The 4196-nt window shown below is 33.4% G+C and overlaps 1 non-coding gene across 1 annotated transcript; it reads right to left on the bottom strand.

Moving 5' to 3' along the window:
• Positions 1–830: 830 nt before the first annotated feature.
• On the bottom strand, positions 831–903 carry TRNAR-UCG (transfer RNA arginine (anticodon UCG)). The gene has a single exon. It is a non-coding gene; the product is annotated as a tRNA-Arg (tRNA).
• Positions 904–4196: the final 3293 nt, after the last annotated feature.

The raw sequence follows: 4196 nt of genomic DNA, 5'->3' as shown, positions 1-4196 counted from the left end.
CCCTCTCCACAACCTTCACAAGGCTCTTTCCACTTTTTGTTCTTTTTGTCCCACCCCCTCCAACTCCATAATGACTAACAACAATCAACAATCCTAACCAACTCAGATTCAGGAGATTTATCCTTCGTCGTTTAAGACTCTGAATATAAGAAATGGAACACCCTTGTATACGCGTTGTTTTTCGGTCCCAACAGGCTATAACAATTAAATGCATGTGATATTCTCAATAAGGCAGTCAAATAAGTGTAATTAATTTTGGGCCGGATTGGACACATTGGGTTCATATTTGGGCCATGGGTTGTAGCTCTGAGTCCACTGATATGTAACAGCTTATTTTGAAGTGTAAGAGAGAGTGATGTAAAATTATTTTTATGAATAAAGTAGAAAACATGGCGTCAATTAGATAAAAGAAAAAATATATTGCCCCTAAAACATAAAAAAAGTTATCAGGAATTAATTAATAAAAATGTAGAAACAACTAAAAATTAAAATAGATCAGTAATGGATTATTTCAAATTTGAATGATTTGGGGTAGCTGAAATAATTATTTTTAGGAAATTGTCAACTTTAGAAATGTAAACTCGAAGTTTTTCGAGTTCAAGTAATACTCGAATCCAACACTAATATATAGTCAATAATACAATTTTTATTTGATAGGCTACATATTATTATAGTATACGAAGACAAAAAACTAATTATTGAGTATTTACTATGAGTCAACAAAGTATTTTTTGATTGGAATGTTGAACCATTATTGATATCATTATGTATTAAATTAGTTTTTTTTAATACACAACAATGTAGACTTGAAAAAAAATGAACAAAAAAATCGACCGTGACAGGACTCGAACCTGCAATCCTCAGATTCGAAGTCTGATGCCTTATCCATTAGGCCACACGGCCGGTGATATAATGTAGGGGGAAATTAAAATATATATTAATAAAAAAAAAAATCCATAGATACTTTCTTAAATATATTATGTACAAGTTGCGATTGTGACCAAGTTGTATCATGTATTAGTATATTATACAAGTTGAAATTTCCTCGTTTTAAAATGACTTATTTAATCAAAGTTTCATCCATTGAAATAACCAACGACTTAATGAAACTCTCATTTCATTTGATCTATTAAAATTACTGATATATATTTACGAATAAAAAAATGTGGTAGACATATAAATTCTATCTTTTAATACATAATACTTAATTATCAGTTAATAATTTTCATTAGAAAAGTCAAAATTATATAATTATCCACAATTTATCTAATAATCAATTATTACATTCAGAACTAGGGCTGCAGAGGCGGAGTCGAAGTCAGGAGTCGGGAAATTTGTACCATCTCCGGCTACAAAAACTACTATAATTTATGTAAACAAAACTTATTTACAATCGAAGGCTTACATTGAGTATTCGTTAAGTTATTTTCTAAATGATTATTAATTATAGGCATGAAGTACTATTCATTTATCAAACTTATTAGATTAACTATTTTATAAGTTTACGTCACAAATTTCCAACACAATCACAATTCCTGAAGATCTCTAAATTCATCAGAGAAAAGTGAAACATTGGAGCGAGATGTTGTTGGTATTGTTGTTCCTCGGTTACGAGCACATAAATTATTTTCTATAACTTATGAATGTAATAGCAATAGATAGATTTTGTTGATCCATTTCTAGTTAAATATCTTATATTCAAAATATTTTCTTTATTTTGTACCAGAACTATTTTCTACATTTAAGAGATAACTACAGCCTTGGCTATAAATTAAATAATATTTAAAGTATATAAAGAGTGGCTCACAAAACTTTTCCCTTTTGATATCGCTATGAAAAAAAGGCAAATGGATATTTTTCAATAACTTTTTTCTTATTTGAAAGCCGCAACATTCCGGTTAATGATGAAACACCACTTCATTCATATGGCCGCCGTGGGTGGCCTTATAGTAGTCCATTCTGTCGACCCAATTTTTAAATACATTTTCAATTGTGTGAGCTTCAGTAGCACCAATGGCGACTCCAATTTCGGGTTTAAAATCGTCAATCGTCCCTAGATGGTTGGTGTAACATTTATCCTTGACGGTTCCCCACAAAAAATAGTACAACGGAGCCAAATCGCAGCCATGAGGTGGCCAGTTGACTTTGCCGTTTCGGCTTATGATGCGATTGTCGAAGACATTGCGCAAAAGATCCACTGTAACGTTGGGTGTGTGGCACGCAGCGCCATCTTGTTGGAACCAAATGTCACCAATGTCTTCCTTTTCCATTTGGGGAAACAAAAAATCTTCCAACATGGCCCGATGGCGCTCAACATTGACCGTAACGGCAGCTCCTTGCTCGTTTTTTCGCTATCGGCAACAGCAGCAATGTTTTCGATTGAGTGCACTGGACGAACACGGGAATGCGTTGTTTTATCCATTAACGAACCAGTTTCGCGCACACGCTTCACAAATTTATGCACAAACTGCCTGGAAGTCGCTATATTTCGACACACGTAATTTTCTTGCAGTTTCGTTTGAAGGCTCTCCATTTTGGATGTAAGTCTTCGGTATTTTACAATTTTTTTCGAGCGTAAACTTAACCATTTCGTAAACCGGAGACCTTTTACAAAATGTTAGACACAATGAGAATGTTATTACAGCTGTCAGATGTCAAAAAAGTAGTAGTTTAAAATGGAACCGCTAGATGAGCCACCCGTTAATAGACTTACTCCGAACAAGCATTTTAAATTGTTCTCCCAAAAAGTAAAAAAAATCCATTAATATTTAATATAGATAAATTATCGTACTATTAATAAGTGCGATACTAACATTTTTTTTATTAATAATTGTATTTATCTTTCCAAGGAATTAATTTTCGGAGTGACTCAAATATTCACTCCAAACCCATGACATTTATATTAATTATTTGCTTATATAGCCACGAAAATTCATGTTAAAATTATAAGTTCTACTTGCTATGTGGCAAAAATGTATTTTTACAATTTGTTACGCTATTCATGGTACAGAGGGATATTGTCATAATAACAATATTATTGTAGGAGTTCCAGTACCAATATTGGTATGAATATTTCGATACTTCAAAATCAAAAATCTACATGGTATCCCTGACAATTTTGAAGATTGTTTAAGAGGAGAGCAGATTAGCTGTCGTGCGTTTCTTTAGATCAGTTACAAACAGCTTTTACAAGGGAGTTTGAAGAAAAAGAAGATAAACAATGACATTTACAAGATTTATGCCGAGATCGATCCTCAATTATATTCTAAGTCCATCAAGGACTTAGAATATACAACTCCTCCAAAACAAATCCTCCCTGATGAATATTATATAACAATCCAGAATAAAGAAAAAAAGAGGAATATAATCGATTAAAATCTTGCAAACGTTTATTTCAATGCACATAAAAAAAATAGGGAAGTACTCTCTATCAATTTTAAAATAAATGAATACAACTTAAGATGAGATTTAGCAACGAACTAAAGTATTTCACCGTCTCAACAAATCATATTAATATAATTATTAGTCTGTAGTTTTTACAGAAAGTCTAAGTATTGAGTAACTACTAGGTGTGTTTAAAGCAACATTTGTCTGTTTGTCGACACACGGGGAATGTGGAGTACTACTGCTAGTTAATGAATAATTACTTTATGTTAACTTTAAGAAAGTGGGAACAGGTTTGGTTACCTCTGCTAGTAAAAATATAAACAATAAAGTTGTATAATTTATAGCGGGTGGAAAGTTGAAACTTACACACTTGTATTATATTGGTTTGAGAGGTTCTCTGAGAGAAAATTAGAGCTGTCTGTAATTGTATAGGGGGTTATGTATCTCAAGCACCTTCTGCTTTTTGATTTTTTTAAATCAGATGACAAATGTCATCTTAGCGGGATTCAAGGCTTTGGGTATAAACTCTTCTTCGTGTGGGTCACACTCCAGCAGAGGTAGTTTGGCTGATGGGAATGGCTCATAATGCCATCTACAATGTTATGAAAAGAACAGACGAGACCAAAGATAGGAAGTAGGGGTCCGGAAAGAACCCATCATTAATGCGTATGCCTAAAAGGACGCCCCTTATATGGTTTCTTGAGGATTACATGCTCACAGTAGCCATGTACAACGACGTTGTCTAGGCCAACTTGCTCCCCTGGGTCCAGGAAAATTTCCTCGACGGCAACGCGCTGTATTTCAGCAAG

Source organism: Lepeophtheirus salmonis, chromosome 14 (assembly GCF_016086655.4).
Source record: "Lepeophtheirus salmonis chromosome 14, UVic_Lsal_1.4, whole genome shotgun sequence".
Taxonomy (NCBI): domain Eukaryota; kingdom Metazoa; phylum Arthropoda; class Copepoda; order Siphonostomatoida; family Caligidae; genus Lepeophtheirus; species Lepeophtheirus salmonis.
This window is presented reverse-complemented; position numbering and strand designations above follow the sequence as displayed.